Genomic DNA, 20,314 nt, shown 5'->3' on the forward strand with positions numbered 1-20,314 from the left:
ATAGTGGTTGTAAGCATCTACACCCATTAATTACAAGCTTTTATCTAGCTGTTGTCATGAAAAGGTCTTCCCCCTCCCCAAATGGTCAGTTAGGTCCATGAAAATAAATGGGGAAGACTGTTCAATTTGTTACTGCAACTGTCACAAGTCCATTAGTGCTGAAGAATAAAATAACTTTTAATGAAAAATAAAAACTTTCATTAGAAGCAGTGGCTCCTTGTCTTGATTTTCAAACATGTTCAGTCAAGATCATAGTGAGTTAAGAATCTGACCGCTTCAAAAATATTTGTAGTACATTTTTCAGAGGATTACATTCAATGTATATTCAAAGGCATGATGTAATGAACCCCAATGTACATTGGGGATTCAGATAAAATAAAAGTGAAACTTCAACTGGGAGTGTTAATTTAAAACAAATACCTTTATGGGGAAGTCATGACATAATTTGTCTACCTCTTCTGGCTTCATCTCTCCTATGCTAACCCAGTGAGGAAACACTACCACAGTTTGGGGATGGTACATCCCTGTAAAGAATAGCGAGGTGTGCAAGCGGGACCTCCATGCATTAGGGAGTAGCGCACACTGCTTTTACGACACCTTTTATTTTATAGTTTTCCAGCCCTTTTTAAATGAAAACTGACAGTATGTTTCCCTTTCTGCATTTAATTTGTTTAAAGGCTATTTAAGAATCAATCTGCAAATAGTTTGTCTGCCGCCCACTTATCCAGTATTAGTCTGGATTGATTTTTTTCCTCTTTAGTATCCTTTTAGTGCCATAGGCAATTCTGATTTATAGAAATCCCTGGGTGTAGCAGACATGGTCTGCTCTCTGGACGTTCTTACTGAGGCCAATTTCTGTCCAGCATATGGCTGATAGTGGAGGATATGCCATCATTTCTAAATCCTTGACCCAAATGATTGATTTAAGGGAGACATGTGTTCTATAAAAAAACTGAGCCAAGAACATATACCACACTGACAAGAATAAAGAGGAAATGTGCTCTAGGGCTTTCAGATGCCAGTATTCATGTGCTGAACATCTGGCTGAGAGAAGTCAAGAAGGCCAGCACATTAGTGTATTACTCAGGACACTGGTTGAACACAGCAATCTGCTGTCCCTCCTGACCTTTCTGATGCACAGCGTATACTTATTGGCGTTAGTGGGTTGATTATATTAGACAACCCAGTTTTATTTTCCTCTACATACATACTTGAATGTTGTTATACCATATATTCCTTTGCACACACACACACATATACAGTATATATAATATATACAGTATATATAATATATACATACAGTGCCTTGCATAAGTATCACCCCCCTTGGACTTTTCCACATTTTGTAGTGTTACAACCTGGAATTAAAATTGATTTAATTAGGTTTTTTTGTCACTGATCTACACAAAATAGTCCATAATGTCGAAGTGGGGAAAAAAATCTACATATTTTTCAAAATTATTTACAAATAAAAAACTGAAATGTCTTGATTGTATAAGTATTCATCCCCTTTGCTGTGACACCCCTAAATAAGCTCTGGTGCAACCAATTGCCTTCAGAAGTTACATCATTAGTTGAATGGAGTCCACCTGTGTGCAATTAAAGTGACACATGATCTCAGATTAAATACACCTGTTTCTGGAAGGCCCCAGAGTTTGTTAGAGAGCATATCTAAACAAACAGCATCATGAAGACCAAGGAGCTATCAAAACAAGTCCGGGATAAAGTTCTGGAGAAGCACCAATCAGGGTTGGGTTATAAAAAAATATCCCAAACTTTGAACATCCCCTGGAGCACCGTTAAATCCATTATTAAAAAATGGAAAGAATATGGCACAACCACGACTCTGCCTAGAGAAGGCCGTCCACCAAAACTCAGTGACCAGTGAGTAGCTTCTTTCTGGAGCCAGAATGGTCGCCAGCCACAACTCCACAAAGTCCCAATGCACTTATGTTCCGGTTGCTCACATACACTTCCTCTCTCTCTCTCTCTATATATATATATATATTCACCATCAACTAGTTTGTATGGTGTCCATAGTCCCTCATGACAGTTACTGCAGTTTCTCTTGCTCTTATCTTTCCAAATAGCTGTAATATGGAGGCACGTTTTAGATTAATATCTATGACCATTTTTGGACACCAAACTCTTTTGCAGATGGAAAAGCATGTCTTAGCAGAATAATATGATCATCCTCTTTGCAGATGGCAGCTGAATGGCTTCCTCCCCAGTTCACTGGCTGGGAATCATGTGGCATCATGGTGTGCGTATGTGTGTGGGGGTGTTGTAACTCCACTGAACTGCAAAGAAGATAAGGAAATAACCCTACAGAGACCTGTGATGACATCTAGACCGCTAATTGGTCAAGAATTGATCCTACACAAGCATGCCACTGGCATCATTTGGCCATTACATATGATCCTCTCTGGATCTATTGGACAGGAATGTAAATCCAGGGATTCCAAGCTGACTGGAATCAGTTCTGTGAGTATACTATTGATTGAACTTTTAGGGAAATGTACATAAACACATGTAAAAATCATATATATATTTTTTTATATAATCTGATGATTCTTGGGATAGGTGTCAACTGCTTTTAATAACATTTATGGGACTGCAATTACAAATGTAATGTAGTTGCTATGTTATTGAACATGCACTTACACTCTAAATAATACCATTTGTAATAAGGTAAGTATGAATGCAAATGTAGTGTTTCCTTATTGCTTCAAAACAATAGCAAGTATCCTTACTTCTATATCAAAGAATCAAAAGTTTGTTGAATATAACAAGTAATATGAAGTATGTGACTTTGAAAACTGCATCGTTCAGATTTGTTGTAGTCATTATGCTAATAAGTGAGATGAAGTAAGGTTTGGCCTACAGTGGTACGTACGGGTCCATGGAATCTGCCATTTCCAGAAATTTAAGCAGATTTAATTTAGGAAAAATGTGATTCAGTGATGTGATTCTTTTGCCCTGAGAGGAAACACCTGTAGGAGGAGCTGTGGCATTAAATGGGCCTGGCTCCGAAGTATTCCAGGGCACCTGAACGGAATAAATAAGCACACCTAGAGAGACAAATAGAGAAATTCTCCATCGTTCTGCTGGGTGCTCAGGGAGTGACCTCGGGTTGCCATTTAACAGACATCTACATTTATTCAGAGGCTTTCTTCTTGGCACAATTTATTGCCCAGGATGGAGGCCCAGGTTAGTGTCTCGTCCTTGAAGATTGTGAGAATGCTGACATCTTTTATGTGCACATAAGGAACAAGGTTGTCTTCTTGCTTTTATAAATCAGCAGCTTTTTTGAATTAAATACGATGGCCTTTGCCTATTGCAGACTCAGCTTCATAAATCACAGCAAAGCCATGATAAAAGCTTCATATTCACTAGTCATTGAAAACATTATCGTTTTACTTCTTAATTAATTTATATATATATATATATATATATATATATATATATATATGCACACATACTGAATTAAAAATGTTTTGTGTATATGCTACACATAATTTAAACATTTAGACACACTTCCACTGCATGTTACATTCACAAACATAAAGACACGCTTGTTTTTTCAGGATATTGGTTGATCCCAATGAAAACCTTTTCGTAGTTAAGTCACCTTTTTTTTTTTAATAACTACAGAGACATCTGTATCTACAGTATACCGAATATGGTCCAGTTGCGTTGTTCTATTATACTGTACTGTACCACAGTCATAATTAGTATATTTATAGATTAAATAAACATCAGTTCACTAGTCATGTATGAACATATTTTCATTAATCACCAGCACTGTAATATAACTACTGTACTCGCCACAACCCACACAGTGCATCCAAGCCAATGCGGAGTTGCTGCTTAGCTCCTCTCTGCTTGATTGATGGGGTGAGACACAGATACAGAACTGACTGAGTACAGTAACAGCACTAATGGTAATTCATCGTACAGCTATGAACTTGGCTAACTGTACTGCCAACATGGGGGACTTATGACTTTTTATTCGCACAAACTCAATATGCTAATTTACACGATGATTCTTCAGGGAGTAAATTAAATTGTTTTGACCCTAATTTTATTAAATCAAACATACATAGCCAATGGAATGCATTAATAAATTAGTGAGATTTGTAAAATGTGCTTTATGGAGTCATAACTGAATAGCCTACTTCCAAATTATGTACTGTATATAATTCCTTCAGTATTGTCAATATTTTGCAATGTTGTTTAAAATCCTATATCTTAAAACATACAAAATGACACTAGATAAGTTTGGCAAAACTACACATATATGTATATCTGTTTGCCATTAATGAAAAGCAAGGAAGTTCTAAAGGCAAATTCATATTTGGTAAATTTGATAATTGAGGTATAAAATTATACATAATTTTATTCAATTTTACATTTAACAGCAGTGAATGATTATGACATTCATGTTTTTTCTGTTAAAGATTATTTGCAAAATGAATATGAAATGTCTCATATGATGTGTAGCAGAGATCATTTAAGTATGCTGGATGTGTATTCCAGCAAGCCACGCCTCAATCTATGATATTGATTCTTCAGTAAGATCAGATAATAAATTAAAGCCATGGGTTAATCTGGTCTCCATTTCTTATATTCATGAGAGTTTCCCTCCATTATTAGAACATTTATATGTATGACTAATGTCACAAAGATTAAAAAGAGTCTGAGTGCACAGTCTAAAGCTTGCCTTGATGAAGCAGTCAGAATTGAATAAGTCATCTAGAGTCAGACGCAAAGAAATAAGACAGCAATCCAACACAATATGCCACCAACAATAGGGTTTTTTCTATTATGCCATTGTAAGTGTAAGTACATTGGGAAAGGAGTGTCTAGTGGCTGTCAGATTCCCAATCACCTGGCAGTAGTGAGGTTGCTGAGAGTATTTCATACTTCAGGTACGAGTCACATTCACTGCCTTGACAGCTGGTTATAACTCATAAAGCTGCCCACACTTATCCAACATGGAAATATTGAGAAAACATGCTTGGATGACAATCCTAAAGGAAATGAGAGTCAAGACAAGACATGGCTGTTGTGGTGAGTAAGCCAATGAAGAGAACAGAAATGTCAAAGGGTAATTGCATGCATAACTATGTATAAAAGAACAACATCTTCTGTAATTCATGTTTGTTAAAATATTCTGCATATATTTGAAAAAGGTGTGATTATCTATTCATGGTTACCAAGACATTTAGTAAGGAAGGGTTATGATGGAGTATTTATATCTCCCTTTTTGTTGCTTGGCATATCTACATGTTCTCTTGTCTTGTTTCTGAAATATTAGATTTATCCAGTGTGGTTATCCTATTTATGTTGGCAAACTTAAAATAAGGTTGTATTGTGAAGGCTGAATAAGAACATAATTACATATCCCACTCAATTTCCAACTCTCAATGGACATCATATCTATCTATCTGTCTATCTATCTATCATTAGAGACATGGGAGTTGGAGTTGAAACGCCGGCACAGGCGCGCAGGATATATTAACCACAAAACAGAAAGTAAACAAACGGGTCATGTGATGCTACCAACGATGGTAAATCACAGAGGACACATAGAGAAGACTGTACAAAAGGCAAAATAAAACATAGTACAAAAACTACAAATAAAAGGTGCCACACAGGGCGAGCGCTAGCCTTACTGAACGAGGCGTCCCACTCCAGGAACCTGCTACACTACGTAACCCTCGCTATACATTACTTGGGATCAATATCCCCTAAACTAACCTACTAATGAGCCGGCATTCTTACAACGACGCCACCTGTTGCTTCATACAGCCTTGGCTGGGCATTGCCTTCACAAGTACTGTGTTGCAGTCTGTAAACAATCATTTGATCAAACATAACTCCAAAAAGCACACAAAACAAACCTGTTTCCACATACAAATTATACCAACACTAATTTCCCCCAGTGCAGGGCAATCACCCTGCTACAGGTATGTTTAAAAGAAAACAGTAAAGAAATGAAAAAGGCAAGAATATACACTTACATGCTGAATACATGGGTGGGGGGGTGTCATCAGCACAGCAGTCTTTGAGCTATACATCCTCCATTGCAATTTGTTGGAGAGCTGGTCTCAGTAAATTCCTACACACATTATTTAAAAGTTCATATTAGGTTTATTTGGGGATTCAAGATTGTTCACTATGTCTATGTGCATACTGTACAGTATTTAGAACTGCCATTATTTGACAGCTGTGGATATTACATGATCCATACTAATTTGTGCTTGAAAATGACCTGAATCAAAACAGAAAATCCCAGCCTGGTAGAGTCATGTCTCTTATTTTTTTGGATGCACTGTGTGAGGTTGCCGAACACTGGCAGTAATGGTGAGCAGAAAGCAAGGCAAGAAGATGGAAGGTGAAATATTTGAACTTTTATTATCAGAACAACAAAAAAACAAGGATAAAATGTAGAAAAATAAACAGAGCTCCTCAAAAGTAAAAATAAAATAATAATAATAATAATAATTAATAGTCAGTACAGGGTTACACTCATCTTTAACAGAGGATTAGCTTGCCTCTAGCAACATGCCGCTTCTGTACATGTGCAGTGCACTTCCCACAGCTGTGGTCGTGTTTGTCTCTGTCCCAAAATGTCTTTACATTTGTTATCACTTTCACTGTCACTATCACTAACCTCATTGTGATCAGACTAAGTTTCATCACTGTCTTGGTCTGGCACATTTTCATGTCTAGATTCATCTGCCGATAATTCCTGAAAGTACTGCAAGACTTGTGTTGGTCTATTCATTTTCACGAGACAATAAGTATTTTTACAGTTGTTGATAAATCAATACATCTGAAAGTTTCCTGTTGTAGCTATTCAAAATAAACCTGAAGCTTTCAAAGTCAGCAGCTCGATCATGTGAACAATCTCATGTGCACTAAGCCAAACCCACTGTCAAAATGACAGCTTCTATGTATAATGTATTATATCTCCATAAGTTTCTGCAACCCTGGGTCTGCTGATGCTTTGAGATGTTTAATACATATATTTAGGAAAAGTTAAAATAAGTACTGGCGCCTAGCTGCCAAATCAGTGGAGAAAAATGCATCTAAAAACTGTGATAGCTCAAAATGGCTGCCCCGATAGTTAGTTTTAAAACACCATCCCTTCTACAATATTCTTCGAACAAAAGTGTACACCCTTTCATTAAAAGAATATGAGCATTTCGCCATGTTTACACAGATTACTAAACTTTTTCTTTTTCTTTTACAGGTCTCCCGGCAACAACACCAATACCCCCTCCTACCAGTAAGTACACTGATTTACATACATTTGCAGTACATTACATTTGGTTTAAATTTACAATTACAAATTAAAAGTACAGCAGTTAACGTTTTGTTCCAGTCCTTGTAACACTATTCAGTCCTTCTTAAACAGTGCAATGTTAAACACACTACGATGAAACGGCAATGTTAGCTCTTGTGGTTTTTGGTGAGGGATGGAATTAACTACTCCCTCTACTGAGACTATATCTTCACTTATGTCCACTAAGTACCATGTCTCAGTTTGGTTAACATCCCCAGAAACTTGTTTAGTTACTTTAGGCTGAAGATCCAAGAATCTTGACGACTGGCAAGAATGTTCGATGAAAACAGAGTTTATGCATTCGTAGATGTTTTCACCAGTGTGAGTAATTATACTTCAAGACTGACCTTGGTGGCTGCTGTAAAACAGTCTAATTATTGCATTCTTAGAGTGACTGTAATTAATGTAATCTCAGAACAACTTGGGTATTAATATTTCAGGTTGCATATTGTCTGTGGCATTTGCTGTGCAAGCTGCCAACTAAATGTACAGGCTGTGCTATAATTTAACGTTAATCTTCTAATACTGTACTTTTAAAGAGGCAACCTTTAATAAATCGCTGTTGTAAAACCATAGGTTTAATTTCTAGTCTGTCTGGAACTGATAACTGCAGTCGCCTTACAGAAGATTAAGGAGACTAATTACCTGAAGCCTAATTATAATTGGCATTAGGTAGAGCAAAACAGGCATTTAATGCAGATATACAGTGGTTACAATATTTTGTATGCATTATTTCATCAATGTGCTTGTATTATGTATGAACTGTGTATAGTTCTCCAAAGGTTAATAGTTGTTAAATGTTGCTGTGAAGTCCTTGTTACTCTCCTAGTTCAAACACACATCCCTTCTGTGACTCATCATATGAAGCCCTTGAGGCACTGCCTCACCTAGAATTTAAACAGGTCTTATCTGGAATTTACCAAAACTTAATCTACAGAATAAAGATAAAAATATATATTGTGTGACTATTTTGAAATACACATACAAATTGTAATAAGCACTTTAAATGGTTTCAAGTAATTAGATTTCCCAGAAACCAGATCCCATGCAATCAGATCAGGTTCTGCATATCAGGTAATTTTGAGAGTGGTTATTTTTGAATACCACTGTTTTTAATGGAGATACAGTATGCCTTTTATATTTTTTAAACATCATTCTCTGATAGGAACAGTTAAAACATTTTGAATTAAAAGTAGCTGAGGAAAAGCAAATACATTTATATACAATCATTTAATATCAACTGGTTGGAGCCAATTTCCATTTGAGCTACACTTTGTAAACCTTCTTTACTTGTCTTGAGTTTTGATACTCACTTTTTTAACAGCATTCTTGGTCTTGTTATCACTTGCTTGACTCAGTAACTTGCATCAGATCCGATGCTTGCTTGAACGGTATTTTATTTGCAGATGCAGATTAGGCTAATGATTACAGACTTGCAACCTCTTACGCCTTTCTTTCCTGATGCCACTTCATGTGGTAACGGTCAATTTCTATGGTTTTGTCAAAGTGCCTCCGGGCAAATGATGCGAGTTCGTCAGACACAGAAATTAAAAGTGTACCAAGAAAATCCGCTGTACAAAGCTATAGACTGAAGTTCATCCATAACTTTAAAATCTCTCAATGGTAGACTATGTAGTACCTCTAAAGAAACATTATTTTGACTACTGTAGTGTTGTGTAGATTGTGTAACCATCCTCTGATGTCATTATGACACTTCAAATGAATGGCTTGCCATGGTTTAAATATCTAACCATATAAACATGGCAGGTTTCACAGCCATTGGAAATGAGCAATCTGGTTTGTATTATTAAATTAGACAAATTCACTCCTCAACCATTTTTAAATTAAATATCTGTTAATACGAGGGATATAATTATAGGGCTTTTTTTTATAGCTATGTTATATTTTAGACATGGTGTGGATATGGTCAACCCTCTCAATTTTAATCAAGCCTAGAGGCTACTTTTGGCAATTTATAATGATTTGATTCTTTAAGAACATTTATTAAAGTACAAAGTCCTGTAGATGCAATATTAAAAAGTATTGACTTTCATAAAACAAAAATCCCTTGGAGTCCTGGAGTGACTGTTTAATGTTATCTTCCATTGGCTGATAATGTTATTGCATTGTGTCCATCATCTTTTTGCCCTAAGGATGAACATTTAGCTAGCACTCACAGTTATTTTTTACTGTTCTTGTTGGAGCTCAAATTGTTAATAAATATATATAAATGTTTTTACAATTGGTTGGTAAGAAAGTGCTGTACCTGGAAAAAAATAAACAAATAAATAACATCCTGTGCTGTATTGTTTGTTGCATTCATCCACATGCCTACAGCCAAACAATACATAGATAACTGAAGAAAATGCTCGCCAACAGCAGACAGACACTTTGGCTTGGAACCACACCATCCAGGTCAGTATCACTCCATTAATGAAGCCATGTATATAAATGGATGTGCAGGGCAGAGAAGCTACAATCTATGAGCACAGCATGTTTGTGAATAGCTGGAGGCATTTCTGGTAAATAAATAAATAAATAAATAAATAAATAAAATTGTTATTGCAGGTAGTTTATTGGTATATATTTGAGCGAATCTGCCTAAATAGTGTATTTATGAAAAAAAAGAGAGACTGGGTGGGGTACAGTGGGTAAGAATTCACTACCTTCAACATTTAGCAATGCTTGTTGGAAGGCAGTGTATATTATAGTAAAATATGAATAAATAAATTGCCTAGAATATATTTGCTTATTAATTATATATATTATTATGTAACAAACCAGGGTAAGTTTGCCATCTGCAGGACCTTTTCACACTGTCGTCTTCTAAAAGGAACAGCACAGAACCACAGGTAGGTTTTTGAGAGGTTGGGCCTGAATATTTAGTATATCAAAACACTGTACCTTCTTTTAGGGTTTCCTCACAGGCATTAGCCTTCACACAACCAGACTCTCCATGTGCTGCCCTGCTTATATACACCTGCCTAAATTACTAGCAGGTGTCGCTAATTAAATTAATTAAACAATTAACCAATTAAACCTGTGGCTGTGCAAAAATGCCACAAAACCCACATTTTCACATGTGTTTGGCAGGGATATGAATTAAAACCATCCCTGCTAACCACCACCAGCATGTAAACCCCAACACTTAAATATATATATATATATATATATATATATATATATATATATATATATATATATATATATATATATACACACAGTGCCTTGCAAAAGTATTCAGACCCCTGACCAATTCTCTCATATTACTGAATTACAAATGGTGTATATATATATATATATATATATATATATATATATATATATATATATATATATATATATATAGAAGGTACAGTATACAATTACAGAAAAGGGTTCTAAAACTATAACTTGCGACTGTACAAATGCAACATAATTCTTCAGAACATCTGGTTTGTTCAGAGTGCTTCAAACTGCCCTGGGGTCAGTGCAGAACAATAATCAGAGAAGGCAACAGAATAGTTCTCAGAGTTTAAAGCATAATTCTTTGACATGTGTTAAACTGTTGCATTTGAAACCCTGGAGTGACATTATGTTTCATGACAACCTGCCATTAAAATGTTGTGAATGTCATATTGATTGGAAGGAAAGATATTGGAAGTTGGCTTTCTCATGAAAGAAAACTTAAATAAAAATTGAGTTCATACTTTACCTGTACAGTGTCAGAGTAAAGAATATCTGTCTTCATGACACCTGTCTCAGTGAGGTAGATCATGTCATGTCTTTTGTGTAACAATTTACAGTACATACTTGAGTTTTAAAGGGCTGTGATTTTTAAAGACAGTTTAGGATGCAGCATATCCAATAAAAAGGAATATTAAAAATAGAACACGGAACCAGAATGTTCTAAAAAAACAAACAAAGAGACTACCAGCACGTAGCTGCAATCCTAGCCTTCATCAGGGTGATGTTGTACATATGTCTGAAAATATATTCAAGAGAGAGAGAAAAAAGAGTATCAGTTACTACTACTGGGAAAGAGAATTGTGAAGAAAAAAGAAAATGTTTGATATTTAGAGAACAATGCTTTTGTCTGTATAGGAAAATATAATTCATGTTTTTATGATTCTTTCCACTTTTGTACAGTAGTCCCCTGTATCAAAATGATTTAAGTTAAGAGAAGGGTTAAAATACAGAAATTCATAAACCAAAATGAAATTAAATTCACACATCATAAACATTTGCTGTTTTTCTTTTCCCTAAACCCCGCTATTGAGTAGATTAACTTCTGATCAGGGTGGTTTCACCATCTACTTCTGGAAAGCCTACATAATTATCACCATCAACCCGGTCACTGACAACTACGCTTTGATCATCAATGGTGCAATTTCCATGGAAAAAGAAAAATAATTCTCACCTTTTTATTACTCTATTTTGGGTTGTGTGTGTTTTCATGTAGTTTTATGTTAACCCGAGAAATTTTCATTCCAAATGCAAATAACTAAAAACTACTGGGGGTATATTTAAATGTTGGTGTTAGAGTTCCAATTTGGCCTTGCGCGACTAACTGACATCACTGTCTTCTGTGGGCCAGAGAACATCTGAGGTGGCGGCAGAGAAAGTGGTGGAGTGTTTTATTCACCGATGAATGCCGTTTTGCCCTTGACAGACCTGACGGAAGCCAACGTGTGTGGAGACATCGTGGTGAGCGTTATGCTGAATGTTGACAGGAGACAACCGCGACTAGCCAACGTTCGCCAGCAGGAAGAGTGGCGGAACATCCCACAGCAGTCTATCCAGAGGCTGATCAGGTCTATGAGTCAACTCTGCCAAGACTGTGTTAATGTTCAGGGAGGTCATACCCGATACTAACATTGTAATGTTTTCATTTTGACAGTGTGTCACGTTTCATACTGAAAACTTGATCTGTATTTTTGTTCACATTTTCTGTGATTTTGTTTGACATCTCTGTTTAAATTATTTGATTAAATCCATAAGCCGAAGTGTTGCATTTCTTTTGTGCATCAGTATATATTTTGCGATTGATAATTAATGGGATAATCTTACATCAATTTCCAAACTGCTGAATTTGACGATACACACACGTTGTCCTTCTCATAGGGGATGAATCTGATCACGCTCTGTTCACCCATCCTACTACTACGACTATGACTACGACTACTAATAATAATATATACCTGAATCTGAATTCTACAGGGGCAGTGGACTTTCTGCAACTGTCTTGCAGCAAGCTAACGTTAAGCCCGTCTTTTTGAATAAATTTGTGGAACCAACAATTTTTTTTCTTTTTCATGTTTTCATTCTTTTCAAACAAATCTTCCTCAATGAATTAGGGATTTTACTTAAACTGTCAGTGAACAAAATAGCCCGCAGACATAATAAAGCCACTGGCAATGAATTCCCAGCTATGCTAATTTAATACACAGGGGTATACAAACTTGACTTTGTTGTCCTTTGTTGTACTACTTAAGGCTAGTGTGCAGTGTATTGCATCTTACAGCTAAGGGACAGAAAAGTCTAAGATAATATTTATTTATTTATTTATTGCAAAGCTTTGCCTGCATTTTTGTTATTTGTAGTACCTTCAATATTTTATTATTATTATTTGTTTATTTAGCAGACGCCTTTATCCAAGGCGACTTACAGTGACTAGGGTGTGTGAACTATGCATCAGCTGCAGAGTCACTTACAATTACGTCTCACCCGAAAGACGGAGCACAAGGAGGTTAAGTGACTTACTCAGGGTCACACAATGAGTCAGTGTATGAGGTGGGATTTGAGGTGGGATTTGAACCGGGGACCTCTTGGTTACAAGCCCTTTTCTTTAACCACTGGACCACACAGCCGCCTATATTTATAATGTTGCCTATAAAAAATAACCAAATTATAAAGCACTATCATTTTCTGAGTCAAATGGCAATAATTTGAAATGCTGAATAAATGGTGTCACATAAAAAAAAAAAAAAATCCTGAATGAAGAGCTCTCTAAACCCCTCGTACTGTATGCTTATGTTTTCCTATTTGTTCAAAGAACCTCTAAGATAATAAAGGATTGCTTGGTGGTATGACTACAGCCTTTACGTATAGTAGAAAGTTGCGCGGGGTTACGTCACAAACGGGATTATGACTGCTGAAGTCTCGTAAGCATAATGTATGACTTTCTTTTTTTCCATGCAAAAAAAGGAGTTATTGGTCAATCGTACAGTTTTTTAGCATGAGAAGACGATTTACCAACCCCTGAAGTCGTACCTTGTTTTAGACGCTCACTTCCTATAGAGCGTGGAATGTGTGTGGTATGTGCTGCTACAACACATGAATTATAATGTGGAGAGAGAGTATCGGCTTTCTAAGCTGCATGGAAACCCAGCCAATGTCACCCAGCGGCATATTTCAATTTAGTGCCCAATTGTGCACATGTCATGAGTATTTTTGCTGATTTTGTAGGACTGCATTTTAAAACCCACTGTCAAGAATGAGACATTTTTAAGATCCCAAAAACAGGTTCAGTTAAATTTCTGGTGGCACAGTGAGCTAAATTATATGTTGTATCAGCTGGCTGCTGTGCATTAAAAATAGGTGGATAAGCCAATGTTTCAAGGGATACCTGCTATCATAGAGGAAATGCATAACATTAATACATTTTCTTTGGTATTAATGAACACATGACGTATAATTTCAGACCTTGTACTGAGTAGCCATGCAATTATTTATCCTCTCTCAAACATTTGGAAAACTTGGCTCTGTGCCAGGATGTACACATCATGACATGATCAAGGATAATTGGCTAGAATGTTAATAATTCTGCATTTAGAGGCACATATCTGAACATTTAAGGAGTAGTATTGTTTTCTGTTTCTGAAGGCTGCTTCTTTTTCAGCTGGGGGTTTAAAGGGCACATGAGTACAGTGTATGCAGCCTATTATGCATGTTAAAAAAAAAAAATCTATTTTAGCCTTCTGCTGGTCCACTTCCTGTAATAGGGAAATGAATGAACTCAGTAAGGTGCTTGATAAGAGATTCAGTAACCTCTGTGATGCACTTGGAAATTAAGGATTGTGAAAGACCATTCCTGTCCCCATTTGAAGTCTGTGAAAGACTGTACAAATAAAAATGCAAGGCAGCTGTAACTGGAGATCACAAGAATTGCATAATTTTACATTGTTGGTGATCTTCAGCCAACATATCATACAAATAGAAATAGATGCACGTGCCTATGGGAACACTGAGAAGTTAAAAACAAGAAAAGCTCACTCCATCTGTTCTAACTGTTTCACTTAACACCTGAAAAATCTATTTTTCAGATTCTGATGTTTTGGCCATATGTTAGACCATACTCAAATGCCAGTGGGGCTGGGTTTCTTCCAATTTTATAATAAGATTCTTTCAACCTAAAGCAATGCTTGAAGGGTCCACAGTTAGAGGTGGAGTGGGATATTTATTTCTGTTTATTCACTATGATTATGACATTCTTAACGTTCTTCAAGTTCAAAATAGTAACAAAGTACGTGTGAAAGGTAACCTATCACTTGGGTTAAACTTTCCATGTATTGTTTTTTTGTAGAACCCAGTGTCATATAAGTACAACACACATCAATTCAAGCTGTTTCTAAGCTCATAGGTGGGTGTGTCATATCCGTCCTTTCTACTAGCCAATACCTCTTTGAAGCTAATTTCTTGTAAATAAATGATTTTGAACTGACAGAATGTTTCCCTTGAAAGCTGCTCCCATTTTAATATTGTTGTTCCAAGGCTGTTTTCATAGGTACATTAATTGTTTGTATTGGGGTTGCTTTAAACTGTTCTCTGAAAGGGACACATTTATCTGTATTTCTTCATAAATCAGACCGTACAGTTGCCACATTTTTATTCTTTTAGGGCTGCAGTTGCAAATAAAGAAAATATAGGGGGGCTCCTGAGTGGCGCATCCAGTAAAAGGAGCTCCACGTGGAGTGCAGGATGTGCCCTATAGTCTGGACGTTGCGAGTTCGAGTCCAGGCTATTCCTTTGCCGAATGAGGACGGGAGCTTCCAGGGGGCAGCGCTCAATTGGCCGAGCGCTGCCCGGGGGGGGGAGGGTTAGGTCGGCCAGGGTGCCCTCGGCTCACCGCACCCCAGCGACCCCTGTAGTCTGGCCGGGTGCCTGCGGGCTTGCCTGAGAGCTGCCCAGGGCTGCGTTGTCCTCCAACGCTGTAGCTCTGGGTGGCTGCATGGTGAGTCTGCAGTGTATAAAAAAAGTGGTTGGATGACGGCACACACTTCGAAGGACAACATGTGCTCGTCTTCGCCGCTCCAGAGTCAGCGCAGGGGTGGTAGCGGTAGGCTGAGCCTAAAAAAAATAATTGGACATTACTAAATTGGGGAGAAAACAATAAAAATAATTGGCGACCACTAAATATTTAGAAAAAAAAAAAAAATGAAGCACACAGGGGTCTAAAACAGACCCCAAAATGTGTTATGAATATAGCCCCAGCGCACACAAAAATAAATTATATTTAATTTAAAACTGACCATTCTCATTAGAGTAAACTCCCGTAACCAACTTTAAAAAGTTTGAAAAATCAGTACCTAAGTAGCCAAGCACCTGCAACCTACTGCACAATTAATAGGTTCATGAAGCTTCAATAAAGAACAGTTGTTTGTGCTCTTCTGAATTTTTTCTTTTCACAGCTTCAATACTGTGTCAGGTGATTTGCTTTGTATTATTTCCAATATGTTCACCTGCAAGAGCGGTGTCACTAAATCATACTAAATGCTTGTTAGCCTTTGGAACATCCACTGCCACAGTACGGCAAACGACAATAGCTTCCTTCCTTTCTTTTTGACTTCATTCAAAATGTGACAGAGCAAAAAATCTAATACATTTAGTGGTGTACAGCATCAGTACTTACATTTCTGAGGAATGAAATCAGTAGATTGCAAGTGACAGGATGACACATCTGCCTCCAAGAGGAATGGGCAGTGGAAAAAAGAAAGGATGAATAAGATTTGGTAAAAATATGTAGCTGCTGAAGCAGAAAATTAGCAATTACATTTCATGTCATCAGTAATAAGTATTTCAGCCGAGATCTTAGTTTAATGTTGGAGAGTGAGACTGTAAATCAGCCATACACCTGGGTTCAATCAAGCAGCACACAGATTATGTGATCCTAAACACCTTGTTTGAAAATGTAGTCACTGCAGTGATAAACAAGATGGCTGACATCTGTTATAAAAGTATTCCAAAGCAATTTCTTTTACGACCCATATGCTGACCTTAGTTGAAAATAACACATCTGTACCAAATCATATTGCAGCTATATGTCAGTCTGCAGAGGTTTATTTAGTTCCAGTAGCTGAGGACAACAGGCCTTTTTAATCAAGGGATAAGTGACAGGGTCATAGGTCATAAAATGTTTAACTACATTCATGGAATGAGATTACCATGAAAATTCCCCAAGTATACATGTCCTGAATATTTTGTAATACCTCTGTTTCAGCATCAGTGCCTTGTGAAATACGCAGAAATTACAAGCTATGTGTTATGTTAATAGTTGACATTATTTAAGAAAGTGCATATACAAAACTGAACCTTCACATTTGTCACAATTGTTTTTCTCATGCCTTTTTTTAATGTTTTGAGAGAATGTTTTGAAAAAGTTGAATACCAAACCTTATTCAATTCAACAAAACATTAAAAAAGCAGTCTTTAAATAAAGTTTTATCAACAAGGATAATTGTGTAGTATGAAGGAACTTACAGATACATATATTGTCAAGTTGTTTTCAAGCTCTAAAGCCAACATTTGGAAAGGCTTATCTCTTTTTGCTCTTCCACTGCAACCATACAAATAAGCCATCTGTTCAAACATTCTGCTGGAATAATCTTTAAAAGCCCTTTGGTTTAATTTACCGTCATGATGTCATATATATCAGAAGATTGAATTGCACACAAAAAAGTTATATTGACATGAAGATACAAAAAAAAGTTCAACAATGTGATTATCAAAACAGTAGAAGTGATGTATATCATTAATAAACCAGAAGGCACCTGAATAATTGCACATTTTGGTGAATTACTCTCAACTTAGGGTTGGAAGTTAAAAAAGACAGATTATGACTATTCAAAGCAAATGTATTATAAAAGATGAGGTCTTTTATACTCAGAAAGAATTGCTCTGTGTACCAGACAAACATCTTGGTGGCATTGTGCCAGTCGTACCAGCATGCCAGCTCTGCTCTAGCAATGGCACTTGTTGTATAGCCAAACACAAGAGAAAACAGATAGATCCACAATGCAATACCATACCCTAGAGTACATTTCATCTTTATTTCCAAGGTCAAAGTCCATAGTGAAATACACATATAACAGAACGTTTACTTAAAGTACAATATATACAGTAGTGCATTCATTTGTGTACACGTAACAAAATAATTACTGTATATGTTAGTGTACTTAATATGTATGGCCATCATCTTACATTTTTCTTCATGAAACACTCTCACACATTATGGTTAAGGTGAATTAGAGTATTTTATTTTTTTAAGCTTTTAGTACAGAACATTTATAGACTATTCCTCCACTCGTGCGGCAGGTTCTGTTTCCCACAGGGATGTCATCAGTTGACATCCTGTCTGTCATTTTACTAATGCTGGGGGTGGCACGAGGTGTTCCAGGTAATTGCTATGCAATTGCATTTACATTCTGTGATGCTATACCTTCAATAAATGCTTAAAACACAGTAAGTTTTTGTTTTTTTTGTCTGAAATGTCATTGAAAATATGTAACCAAAGGACACCAGTCTACTGTAGGCAATGTCTTCTCAGTTTGGTATTTTTACTTAAAAAGATGTTTTTGTTTGGTTCACTGTTAAGAGTCATAGGCAATAGCAGGTAATATGGTCCCTTAGGTCATAATTGGCAATGGGTTCAATTTAAAGTGAATATTTATAAGTATGCATTCAATGTAAAGTGAATATTTATAAGTATGCAAAATCTAGTTACTGAGGTAAACGGTTTTGTTAAACATGCACACATATAAATATTCGCTTTAATGAAACACCAGCGGGTCTTAATACTGCTGCCCATAAACTAAAGTGTAGGGGAGGTGTTAGTGAAAACAAAATTAAAATATAGGCTTTGAATACCTTAAAGAACTTTGATGATTCTTTAGAAAGCTATGAATGCATTCCCTTATTTTGAAAACACTGTGTGAAATACATTTACTTACATTATTGCTTTTCAATTTTGAAGAAATTACATTATGATAAGCCTGGTGTATGGAACTAAGAATTGAAACAAGTATGTGCACATACAGCTGCTTGACTTTATTGTGTACTGTGAATCTAATCTAGCGCTTTGTAAAGCAGAATTAATTAATTGAAAATTACCTGGATTTCTTGACAAACATTTCATTAATCATATGGCTTTCCCTTGACTTTGTATTCATTAAAGTATATTTTTTTCTATAGGCACAGCTATATTTTTCCAAGAAAGCATGCGTTAGTATATTGTTCAAAAACACAGATCAATGAACTATACGTAGAATCACACATATAAATCACTAATAAAGGTTACAGCAGTGGGGGCTGCATCAGCATAGGAAGCTATCAGTGAAAATAAAGAAAAAAAGGTCACAAAGCTCAACAATGAAAAGGTGAGAAACAGTGAAAACACAGCACATTTTTATTGCTATTATCATCAATAATAAAAACTGGCTATAAAAGGAAAGATTATACATTATAATTGGTTCATATGATAGCTCTGAACAGAAATCTCATTAAAATATATAATTTTTCATAATTGAAGTGGAATTCAACACGGTAGATAAAGTAAAGTATATATGAGGAGCCTGTGTGGTCTTGTGGTTAAAGAAAAGGGCTTGCAACCAGGAGGTCCCTGGTTCCAATCTTGGCTCAGCCACTGACTCACTGTGTGACCCTGAGCAAGTCACTTAGCCTCCTTGTGTTCCGTCCTTCGGGTGAGACGTTGTTGTAAGTGACTCTGCAGCTGATGCATAGTTCACCCACCCTAGTCACTGTATGTTTCCTTGGATAAAAGTGTCTGCTAAATAATAATAAATAATAATGTGGCGTTGTGTCACTTTAGCAGCATGCTGAGTATAATTACTAGGTCTGTAACATCCATATTTTGAGTGATGTACGGACTAAATCAGAATTATGATTAAATGAGATAAGCAGTGGTGTCATTACAGTCTTGAAGTTGCTTCACTAATTGGTCAGGCTATATTACGTGATTAATACTTATGGCTTGGTTGGGTGGATGAGTCCATAGATAGGAAAGGGGACTAGGTAGGTCAATTAAACTGAATGAGATGTCTGATGCAGCGTAATGTGTTACACAGTATATAAAGATGTCCTTTCAGATGGCACCAAACCAATTATATTGTGGTACACATAAATACTATGTGACAGAGCAACAAGTACCGTATTCCTTCAAATTTAAGATGCACTTGTTTAACCATTTTATGCTTCTCAAAAATAGTCTGTGTCTTAAATTCAAATACAGTATACTGATGCGTGTATTAAAATCACCAGGAAAAGATGTGACTACCCGAGTACACAAACAGCAATGTGACTGACTGCCAATAAAAAACAACAAAGGCGTCTGCCCGAATACACAAGCAGCAACGTGACACTGATGAGCAAAGACGAACCAAAATGTTACTGCCCGATCTTGAATGACATAAGAGTCATTGGCTTCCTGAGGAATTCAAAGAGAAGTTTTTACAATTTCAGAGTTTCTAACAAACAGTACCAGCTTGGACAGATCGAAAATGCTGATCAGACCCCCGTATTTTTCGACATGCCAACCACAGTTCACAAATTGGGAGAAAAACATGTGTGAGTAATTTCCATATGCATATGTTATGTTCTGTTAGTTGGTATTGCGCATACCGTTCTGACTGTTGTGTTTGCAATGCGATCAATGCTGTTGTGGTTGCTGGGTCACATGTTGCCTGA

The 20,314-nt window shown here is 36.4% G+C and overlaps 1 long non-coding RNA gene across 1 annotated transcript; it reads left to right on the forward strand.

Moving 5' to 3' along the window:
* The first annotated feature begins 4,962 nt into the window (after positions 1-4,962).
* LOC131705083 (uncharacterized) lies at positions 4,963-12,433 on the forward strand. The gene is made up of 4 exons (XR_009310172.1): positions 4,963-5,073; positions 7,262-7,297; positions 9,692-9,769; positions 12,006-12,433. It is a non-coding gene; the product is annotated as an uncharacterized LOC131705083 (long non-coding RNA).
* The last annotated feature ends 7,881 nt before the right edge of the window (positions 12,434-20,314 follow it).

This window comes from Acipenser ruthenus, chromosome 2 (genome assembly GCF_902713425.1).
Source record: "Acipenser ruthenus chromosome 2, fAciRut3.2 maternal haplotype, whole genome shotgun sequence".
NCBI lineage: Eukaryota > Metazoa > Chordata > Actinopteri > Acipenseriformes > Acipenseridae > Acipenser > Acipenser ruthenus.